The 11648-nt window shown below is 34.9% G+C and overlaps 1 long non-coding RNA gene across 1 annotated transcript in view; it reads left to right on the forward strand.

Moving 5' to 3' along the window:
* The window catches only part of LOC144576750 (uncharacterized), a 200331-nt gene extending 191174 nt beyond the window's left edge, over positions 1–9157 (forward strand). The window contains exon 3 of the long non-coding RNA XR_013519217.1: positions 9072–9157. This is a non-coding gene — a long non-coding RNA (uncharacterized LOC144576750). The remainder of the gene's footprint in view (positions 1–9071) is intronic.
* Positions 9158–11648: the final 2491 nt, after the last annotated feature.

Raw genomic sequence — 11648 nt, forward strand, 5'->3', positions numbered from 1 at the left:
AAACAGTTGTTCAAGCTGTGGTCACCAGCTTTTGTGCCTAGAAAAATAGCTTTGTGAGTGCTACCAAATTTGACTTATTGGTTGAGGACTGATGGGTAACTGGCATGGAGCTTGAAATTATCTGTTTACTTTTATAATTAGGATATTGCTACCCGTCAGAATGTTTCCTTCCCTGCCTATGGGAACATGGGCAGCTCAATTTAATGAAAAAGTAGTTTTGTAATGCATTCTGGAGACTGGCAAAGCAGGATGATCAAGACCTCTCTAAGCAGTCACTTGATTCTCAGCCTTCCAGATATAGATTGTCACTGCTTTAGAGAATCTGGAATAGGACTGGAAGCGGTGGCTCACACTTGTAATCCCAGCACTTTGGGAGGCCGTGGCAGGGGGATCACCTGAGATTAGGAGTTCAAGACCAGCCTGGCCAACATAGTCAAACCTCCTCTCTACTAAAAATATAAAAATTAGTGAACGTGTAGTCCCAGATGCTTGGGAGGCTGAGGCAGGAGAATCGCCTGAAGCCTGGAGTCAGAGGTTGCAGTGAGCCGATGGCACTACTATACTCCAGCCTAGGCGACGGAGAGAGATTCTGTCAAAAAAAAAAAAAAAAAAAAGGAAGAAGTGGCTGGGGGGATTGAGGAGGGATAGCATTAGGAAAAATACCTAATGTAGATGATGGGACGATGGATGCAGCAAACCACCACTGTGACACGTGTATACCTATGTAACAAACCTTCACAATCTGCACATGTACCCCAGAACTTAAAGTATAATAAATAAATTTAAGAAAAAAGAAAAAAGTAAAAGAATCTGGGATAAACATTGTCAAATACCTATTTCCTGAACCCATGTTTATAAGGGCTTATATAGAATCCACCTAATCACAAATGACCTTTATTTTTTTTCTTTTAGGTATCTTCTTCCTATTGATTAAATGAAAGTTGTCTTTCGAATTCTAATGGGCATGATTAGATTTGTAGGCTTTAGTCTTCCTGCTTTGTCCTAGGCAACATCCCTTCTTGTTAGGAGGCTCCTGAAGATGATCAATTTCATCCATTATGTACTAATTTCAGGAAGTTAAGTCTCAAAGGGCCAGGTCCTGTTCATTTTGTTTGCTATGCAAAATGAATTTGCAAATATAAGTGATATTTAAAAATTCTTATTTAACAACAAGGTAGAATAAAGCATTTGCTCATTAAAATTCCTTTTCCCTAAATGGGATTTATTACTGAATGAGAAAGATCGACCCGTTGTTATTATTTCTGCTCCATTGTCTTGTAAAGAATGTTATTTCTTTGTGTTAGCAAAAAAAAAAAAAAAAAAAAAAAAAAAAAAAAGCATAACTTGGTTTCCTTGCAGCTTTTTCTGCCACTGAAATATTTTCTAGGCTACGCTAATATGAAGATTTTTTCACAGAAATGGTGCTTTTGAGCATTCATTTTCTCTTTTACTACTCAAAGGAAACCATGGGAACACAGCATCCAATTTTGTTTGACAGGAGACTGGTTAGCGGACCACATGTGGTGTTTTTGTTTTGTTCTATAGTTGTTTCCACTGTGTCATGTAATTCATCACAAGGATTTTGAGAATGGAAATTGTCACTAACCAAATATACAAAATTAATGAGTAGTTTACACCATTACAAAGGGTAGGTAGTGAACTGTCAAGCAGAACAAAAGCAACAAGAATCCCTGGGCATAAAGCCATTTCTACTTAATGAAGTTCAGGTTGCTATGTATAATATGAGGTTGTCAGGTCATTTATAATTATCTTGCTTAATTTTTCAATCTTTGAAAGTCAGAAATGATCCACTTTGCACCCACTTTACATAACCTATCAGTTAAGGGTAATCATATGTTTAAAGCAACTAAGAAAAACAGTGCTATATACAACTATCAGTGTTTTCAGAGCAATTTTGGAATGAACTAACTAGCACCCAGATTCCTTTTCAGTGAGTCCTGTGCTCCTGTGGCAACATACACTGCATAAACCCTGGTATTGTTTTTATATGCTTTGAAGCCAGTTCACTATGTCTCCAAAAAAATCGAAGAGCTTAGTTACAGATGTCTCACACATAGCTTGTTTTAACCAAGACATACAAACAAAAGGAGAGAATAATAACCAGAGATCCTTGAACTCCAGACTCCCTTTTAACTAATTGCAACATTTCATACTCCTCTCCCAGCTGCATCAGCCTTCCATTACCAAGACAACTGCAGGTGTTCCCAACGTAAAGTCTGCTTCCCTCTAAGTTGTGTACTTTGAATTCAGAAATGTTTGCACTCGAAGACATCTCTTTGTATACAGTTAAGAGCTTTTGGTTTCTTGTCACTTGAAACTACTAGCCATGGCGAGTGAAAGATTTGAGCTTCAGCTGTTTACCTTGGCATGAAAGATGCTTATTGAGCCTTTCCACGTGTCTAGAATTGATGGATCTAATTACTAGAATTGATGGATCTAATTACTAAAATTCTACATATCAATTACAAACCGAAACATTTTCAGATAAGAGGAACACAGGGTATAGCACCTGCTGAAAATATAAGAAATGTAGGATGACATTTGGGCCAAATATTTCCTTTCTAGGCAACCCCCCACCCTGCTCTTTCTGGGGGATACTGACTCTGTCACTTGTTCTTCTCTGACTACTGGCTTTCAGTTGGGTTTGGCTGTAGTGAGTTTCAGCAGGAAATAGAGAAGGGCAATCATGAGTTCAGCATTTATTCTCCTGACTTTCTCTTAGGTCAGTCATATCCCTTAACAAAGAATTATTGTTCCTTTCCTGGTGGCCTGTTCTGCGCACATTTCTCCTCTTCCTGAGTTTGATAACCTCTATCACTGTCATCTCCTGGGCCAAGCTCTGCTACTGCTAGCTCCAGGTCTCTATTTCCCCTTCTGGATTTTTTTTTTTTTACCCTATCACACTTTTATAATTTGTTCCTTTTTAGTAAAGACTTCTTGCATTATCTCATTTTGAGCATGCAATCTTTTTACTGTTGAGACTGAGTGAAACACCAAAAAATAACAATAATGCTTAATTCTAAAGCACAAAATGGAAGAAATAGTAAGAACAGTTCAAAGTCCAAACTCTTATTTCTTAATAAGAAATCAAAAAAATTATCTCCAATTTCACCTAGATCTACTTTCAACAGACAACTAATAAAAGTGAAAATTAAAAACAAGGGAAGGGTAAAAAAAACCAAACAAACAAACTGTAAACATGTATAGAATTCCCTTTCTCCTGGGACTCTCCAGAGCTCTGCATTTTTCTGTTCAGAACTGGACCTGGTGCCCTTGCAAACTTCACCTTCACTGCTTTCCTTGATTAGATTCACTGCTTCCCCTATTTTATGTCTCTGGTCTTTGACTACTTTTGTTTTGTTTGGCTGTGACATGATGAGAAGACAGGTTTTTGAGACTCCGGAAAGTTGAACAGTAATATTTTTCAGATATACCTGGGCACTTACGCTGCTTGTCTCTGAGGAAAAAAAAAAATTCTTATATTAAGTTTGGTTCAGAATCCAAGAAGCATCGTTTTTCTAAAGACCTCTTTGAGTAGAAGAGCATAAATGGTAAGGTTAAGTTCTGGGTTGAAAATGAAATCATAATATGAAAGAACAGTAGCTTAGCAGGAGTTCTGCGTTTCACCCGCAGCCCTGTGCCCCATAGGGATAAAGGTTCAGAAGCCGCACAAAGAAACATGCTCCACCCGCTCTGTGTGGACACTTTTGTTAAATTGTTTGCCACAGAAATGAGAAATTTACCGCTGGCCTATGTTTGTGGTTTATTTCTATTGATCCTTAACCCATACTTCAATTGCAGCTGTAATGCCCATACTTCATAAGGAACTTCTAAAAGAATGTGTATGAAAAATTAACTTTTTGAGGCTTTGCACATCTAAAAATGCTTTACAGTTGATTGATATCATTTCTAAATATTGAATTTTAAATTTCCTCAGTATTTTAAAGCTAATATCTCCATTTTTTTGATATGGTATTTTTGATGAGATAGTGGATGTCAGTCTTATTCTCAATCTTTTGTAGAAGTTATTAACATATATTCTTTATTCTTTGTTCTTAGTGTTATTTGAAATTTTATGAGCTCGTATCAAGGTTTGTTCTTTTTAATGGTCCATTTTTGTTTAAAGGCTTGTCTTTCTTTAGTGCTGGGAAATAATCCTTTATTATTCCTTTATTTTCTTCTGTCAGTTTTTCTCTTTTTGGAACCTCTACAAGACAAAGTGTTGAACTTTTTGGATTAATCCTTTATGTATTTTCTCATATTTTTTCTCTTTGTCTTTTTCATGTATGCTCTGGGAGATTTCCTTGTTTTTTTTTCCTAGCACCTCTTGGCATTTTAAATTTTAGGTAGTATATTTTTACTGTCTTGGAATTCTTTCCTATTATATGATTATTCGCTCTTCCTAGCATCCTATTGTTGATTTATCGAAGTAATATTTTCTCCAACTTCTCTAAGACTATTAATTATATTGTTTATGTCTTTTGCTCTTTTTCTGTTTACCTCGTGATGAGTTTTCATTTGTTTATCTTTATCACTGTATTGAATGCTTTCGGTTCTCCTCATATATTAATGACTCTTCCTTGTCCATTTATATTTTAAAAAGAAAGCAGTTTAGGAGGGTAAGGATCTCTCTCTCTTTCTATATGTGTGTGTATATATATATATATATATATATGTGTGTATATGTGTGTGTTTGTGTGTGTGTGTATGTATATATAGGTATGTGTATTTGTATATATGTGTGTTTGTGTGTGTGTGTGCATGAGAGAGAAATTGAGTATACACCTCTACACTCACAAATGTACATACAAACTGTATATAGGATTCATTTATTTTCCCCCTGAGGTGGAATTTTGACTGCGAACTCCATATGTGGCCTAAGTGGGGCATGAGAACAATCAAGCATTGCTTTCAGGTTGACCAAATATGGGTTCCTAAATGCCAGAATAAGTAGAGCTTTATGTTGGATGCCAGTGTTTACACTGGAAGCCTTAGAGTTATTTAGAGAATTTTCTGCATTTCTTTTCTTTTTTATTTGGAGACAGAATCTCACTCTGTCGCCTGGCTGGAGTGCAGTAGCATGATCTCAGCTCGCTGCAACCTCTGCCTGCTGGGTTCAAGCAATTCTTCTGCCTCAGCATCCTGAGTAGCTGGGACTACAGGCGCATGCCACCACGCCCTGCTAATTTTTGTGTTTTCAGTAGAGATGAGGTTTCACCATGCTGGCCAGGGCTGGTCTCAAACTCCTGACTTCAAGTGATCCTCCTGCCTTGGCCCCCCAAAGTGCTGGGATTACAGGCGCGAGCCGCTGAGCTTGACCAGTTTTCTGTATTGCTTTAAGGTAAACCCTGTGCTCTTTGCCTGATGGTATCTAGATGACTCTTAGTGGAAATTCTGAGAGCTGGGAGAGGCTTTCTTTTTAGGTATTTCCTGATGTCTGCACAGTGCTCTAACCCAGACCTTGACTAGATGATTCCTTAGCACCTGTGTTTCCAGATGCAGTTATTGCATATTATTGTCATTATTTGCTAATGTGTCTCTTTCCTGCATTAGCCTATGAACCATTGATCATGGCAAAGGCCATGTATTAGTAATCACTCTATCATCTGTGTTTTCATAGCTGTATTGTTAGAAACAGAAATTCTGTGACATTAAAGGCACTTTTCATTGTTACTTGTATAGATATTTTACCATGCCAATTAATATTTAGTAAAACATCCAAATTATATTTTGTTCCTTTAATGATTTCCCTTGTACTATATTTTCAGAGTTCAACATCTTAAGTATTATTTAGAATTCATAGATTTTTTAATACATGAGTTCAATTTTTATGGTTCATTTGTTACATTTCATTTGTGATCATCTTTGGGTGGAAAATCACATTAAATATAGTTTTCTCACTTTTTATTAAGAAGGAAAAATGTATAAATTATTTTTGTAATATTATGACCTAGATGTAAGAATGCAGGATTCCTTTGGGGAATTTTTAGTCTTGATATGGCAAACACAGAACTAAACTAAATAAAACCTCCTGCTTTGATGCAGGCAGTGCACTCAAGAGGCAGCCTATGGCTGTCACTACACACTTTCTGGGCAGCCTACATCCCTTTACTGAGTAAGGCGGAGTGTAAGGCCCAGCCATTTCAGCCTGTCATGTGATGCTTTGATAGCCATACTTGCTTTAGTACTGGAGCTGAGTTGGCCAAAGCTTTGTGACACATAAATTTTATTTCAGCTTTTTCCTGTGCCAAATGCAGCTTTCTTTTCCTTTCATAGATGTTAATCTCTAAACTCATATTTTACTCCAAACTCCATTTCAGCCCCTGTGCTGGGTAATGCCACAGGTGACACTGATAGTCTCTAGATTATAATTCTTATTGTGCTATAGTATAATGAGCTTAGACTTCTTTACTTCTTGTTGTATAAACATATTATTCTGCTAATCATAAGAGATTTTTATATATTTTAGGTAAAAAAAAAATCATGATAGTTTTGTGTTAACAGACATCAAGGACAATTTGGCTCTTTTCCCCCTTAACGTTCAAATCCCCATATAGACTCTGCCTTTGTTTACACCTGGCAGACCAGTTCCACTCATGGCTAAGAGGACATACTTTTAGTCATTGAATGGTTTACATAGTTGTCTTGTTCTCATATCAAGCAGTGAATATATAGTCCATGTGTCTTTCATCATCCCTTTTATTAGCTACAGTATAGCTGTTTGTTCAGTAGTCTGTCTCACTCTGAACGTGGATGCTTATTCTGTCATCATTTGAGTCATGATTCTATCATAAATAAGTGAAGTTAACAGACCCAATAAGTGAGTTGGTTCTTTTTCATGATGTTGATTCATATTGAAGTTTGTTATTTTATTATTGGTAGAATATATATATTTTTGCCTTTGAAACTTCTTGAAATGTACACACACACACAGAAACTGTTTGCCAAATTTCTATGCATAAGGAAGAGCTCATAAAAGCCTGATAGAAAGGCTATTCATCTAAAACAAACTAACAAATTGCAAAGTGCCTGCAAAGAACAACTTCTGCTCCAGTCTCAATTCCCTGAGCGCTATTGTGATGGGGATTCTGTTTCACTGCAATCCATCCATGTCCTTATGCTTGAATTCCTGAGACTTATCTAGAATTCAAGAGATAAAGTAAAATCTTCTTTGTGTTTTTCTCTTTTGTGGGTTCGTTTCTGTGCCTTGATTTATTTTGTGATGTGTGCACTTTTTTAAACAAAGCCGAACAAAACACATAAATATTATTTGAACAAAAGCCATGTCCCATAAAGGATATTAGTTGTTAACCTCTACATTTTTCTGTTACAAAAAAGCAGTTTATATAATTGAGAGATTGAGAATTATAATATAGCCTTATTTAAGTAAAATTATTTTTCTGCTTTATTGAAATAAAAAATATCTAAATTTGTCTTTGCCATTAATTGTGGTTTTGCAATCAGCTAACTCAGGTCTAGCTATTTCTAATAAAAAGACAAATAGTCTAAATTTTTCATCATTGTAGTAAAGAAACATTTAAAAGAAATACTCCATGTACTAAATAGAATATAGACCTAAAGATCCTTATGGGTCATAAAATGGGATTCCTACATTAAGTGATTGCTTTACCTGTTGAACCAGAATGTTTTAAAGCCAATTTACTTTACTTTCAGTTTCATTCTGCACTCCTAATGTTAAAGGTTATTTTTCTTTCTAGCCATGAAATCTGTTATTCCCTGAGGATGGCAAGGAATACGCTATGTTCAGCACAATTGTATTCAACAGCACCAGTTTTTTTCTTCTTGATGGCATATCTACATTTCCTATGTTATCCTACAGAGAAGCCATTATAGGAAGTTTGAAATATCAATAGAAAAGCATATAGTAGTCCATCTAAAATCACAGCAAAGATAGAATCCTGAGGAACCTGGACTGCATAATTAAGTCACTTCCTGTAGATGTTTGCATTTGAGGCGTTAGTTTAAGAAAGTTGGCGCCTCCCAGCACTTTGGGAGGCCGAGGCGGGTGGATCACGAGGTCAACAGATCGAGACCATACTGGTCAACATGGTGAAACCCCGTCTTTACTAAAAATACAAAAAATTAGCTGGGCATGGTGGCATGTGCCTGTAATGCCAGCTACTCAGGAGGCTGAGGCAGGAGAATTGCCTGAACCCGGGAGGCGGAGGTTGCGGTGAGTTGAGATCGCGCCATTGCACTCCAGCCTGGGTAACAAGAGCGAAACTCCGTCTCAAAAAAAAAAAAAAAAAAAAAAAAAAAGAAAGTTGGAGCCATAGCATATCTCAAGTTCCTTTATATATTGATCAGCAATATTTAACAGTTACAAAAGGTAATTTTTGATCACGAAAAAGCCTAAATGTTTATGAACTAGTTGTTCTAAGCCTGTGAGGGAATATTCTAACACCTCCTTAATCTGTGAACCCAAAGCAATGGGAGGGAAGGTGAGCTAGAGATTTCTTATGGCTCTAATATGGGAAAGGTAGTCTCATTTGTTAGATATGTACTTTAAGAGTCTCATTCATAGACATGTATATTTGATTACGTTCTGAGCAATTCAAGTAACTATCACCAGTGAAAATGATGTTGCCAAATTAAAAAACAGAGAGCAGAGGTTGCCTCACTTATTCCCATCATATAAATAGACAGCAGAGATTTCCTTACTCATTTTCATCAAACAAATAGGATATAGCACTACTGTCTACGTATACCTAAAGTTATAACAGTAGCATAAAAAGTACTTACGAGTAAACCAAGTAAAAAGGGAGGTGGAGATTGCAGTGAGCTGAGATCGTGCCATTGCACTCCAGTCTGGGCAACAAGAATAAAACTCTGTCTCAAAAAAAAAAAAAAGTGTATACAGTGGACTATTAAACACCGATGAAAGAAATTAAAGCAAACAAATAAGTGGAAAGATATTCCTTGCTTATGGATTGGAAGAATAAACATTTAAAAAGTGTCCATAATACCCTATGTGATTACATACTCAATGCAATACCTATCAAAATCTGAATGCTATTTTTTTTTTACAGAAATAGGCAAAAACATCATAAAATTTGTAAGGAGTCACAAGACCCTGAAAATAGCCAAGGCAATTTTGAATAAAAAAGCAAAGTGGTAAGTGTCACACTTCCTGATTTCAAAAGGTGGTACATAGATACAATAATCAAAGCAGGATTGTACTGGCATAAGAGCAGATATGCAGATCAATGGAAACAGAATAAATAGTTCTGAACTAAACCTCTTCATATATGATCAATGAGTCTATAACAAGGGTGCCAAGAGTACACAATAGGGAATGTATAGTTTCTTCAATAAGTAGTGTGAGAAACTGGACTCACATTCAAAAGAATACAATTTGATCCTCATGCCATATACAAAATAACTCAAAATAAATTAACTACTTAAATGTAAGACCTAAAACCGTAAAAGTTCTAGGAAAAACATAGGGCACAGTGATTATATTAAATCTGTAGATCATTTTCAATATGATGATCATTTTAACAATATTAACTGTTTCAGTCTATGAACTTGGGAGGTTTTCCATTTATCTGTGTCTTCTCTAACTTCTTTGACCAATGTTATATAATTTTCAGTGTACAAGTCTTTCATCTCTTTTATTAAGTGTATTCCTAAATACTTTTTTCTTTTTGTTGCTATTATTAATGGTGTTGTTTTCTTAATTTTCTTCAGATAGTTTGTTGTTTGTGACAAGACTAATTATGTAATATTGCTTTTGAATCCTGAAACTTTATTGAATTCCTTTATTAGTTCTACCAGTTTTTTTGTCAAATATTTAGAGTGTTCTAGGTATATGATCATGTTTCTATGTATAATGTTATTTCTATCTATCTGATTTGGATGCCTGTTTATTTATAAGAAAAGAATTATGGGGAAAGAAAGGGGATGGCTAATGGGTACAAAAATATAGTTAGACGGAAATACAAACACTTTAACAAAGATATATGGATGGAAAATAAGAATATAAAAAACTATTATTAGTAATTAGAGTTAAAACCATAATTCTATATCACTACATATCCTAAGAGAATCACCATAATTAAAATAAAAATGTTAATGCAAAGGCAGAACCCAGGCAGGAAGAAATGTAAAATGTTACAATTACTTCAGAAAACAGTTTACATTAAAGAAATATTTAAATATATACTTTATAGATGACCCAGCCCTTTTTACTTTTGGTTGTTTATCAAAGAGAATTGTAAACATATGGTATACAATTATTCATGGATGCTTTATTTTTAATAGCCTCAATGTGGAAGCAGCTCAAATGTCTACTAAATAAAGAAAATGTAGTATGCTACTATGGTGACATACTAGTCAACAATGAGAAAAGGAGCTATTAATTTATACAACAACAAGAATGACTCTCAAAATAATTACTCGGATTCAAACAAGCCAGAAAAAAAGAATACTTAATTTATATTTTCATTTATATAAAATTCTAGAAAATGCAAACTAATTTATAGTGACAGAAAGCAGAAGAGTGGATGAGTGTTTGCCTGGAGAAGAAAATGGAGGGAAATGAAATGTTTCAGTTTTTTCATTGTCTTGATTTGTGGTGATAGTTTAATGTTTCATAAATATATTGATATGTCAAAACTTTATATATGTAGCTTATTAAATTTCCATTATTATTTAGCACACCTACAAGAGATAATATTTCTCATGTGAATTTTTTTCCTTTATCTTTTCTTTTCTCTTTTTTTTTTTTTTTCTGAGGTAGAGTCTTGCTCTGTCACCCAGGCTGGAGTACAGTAGCATCTTCTCAGCTCACTGCAACTCCCCCTGACCCCAGGTTCAAGTGATTCTCCTGCTTAAGCCTTCTTAGTAGCTGGGACTGTAGGGACATGACACCATGCAGAGCTAAGTTTTGTATTTTTGTAGAGACGGGTTTCACCATGTTGCCCAGGTTGATCTTGAATTCCTGACCTCAACTGATCTGCCTTAACCTCCCAGAGTGTTGGGATTACAGGCATGAGCCACCACGCCCGACCATGTAAAGAATTTATTACAAGTTTAGTTCATAATTTATTTATTTTTTTACATTAGATTGTTGGATTATTTTTAAGTTAAACAACTTTTTTATTCTAATCAAGTAAAAGACATGAAGAAGTCAATAAATTTGCTTTATATTGATTCAGTTTTAACTCATTTTATATATTCATAAATGATATAAATATTTATTAACTTTCATCCAATTATATGACACAGGTATTAGAATTATTTTGATAATTCTAGATCCAATTGTTTTAAGAATACATACTTTTGGCTTTCAAGTAATGTTTCCTTAAGTAACCAACAAGGTTATTGCTTTCCAAAATGGAAATTTAGAAGGAATCCCGTAACTATTTGTTTTTCCATAGAGACAGCATCTAGTTTGTAATTCATCAAAGATTCCTCATGATTAGGTAATTTCAAAGCTCTGGGCTCTGAAAGAAGAATTTTCAAAATAAAACTAATTATGATATTTGAGGTCATTTTAATTCATTTTTATTCTACCATAAATGAATATTTTTTAGATAAATTTTTTCTTCTTTGGTGTTAACACGTTTTTCCTCTTGAACTACAAAACTTTTTTTCCTCTTTTT

The sequence above is a fragment of the Callithrix jacchus genome, chromosome 6 (genome assembly GCF_049354715.1).
Source record: "Callithrix jacchus isolate 240 chromosome 6, calJac240_pri, whole genome shotgun sequence".
Taxonomy (NCBI): Eukaryota; Metazoa; Chordata; class Mammalia; order Primates; family Cebidae; genus Callithrix; species Callithrix jacchus.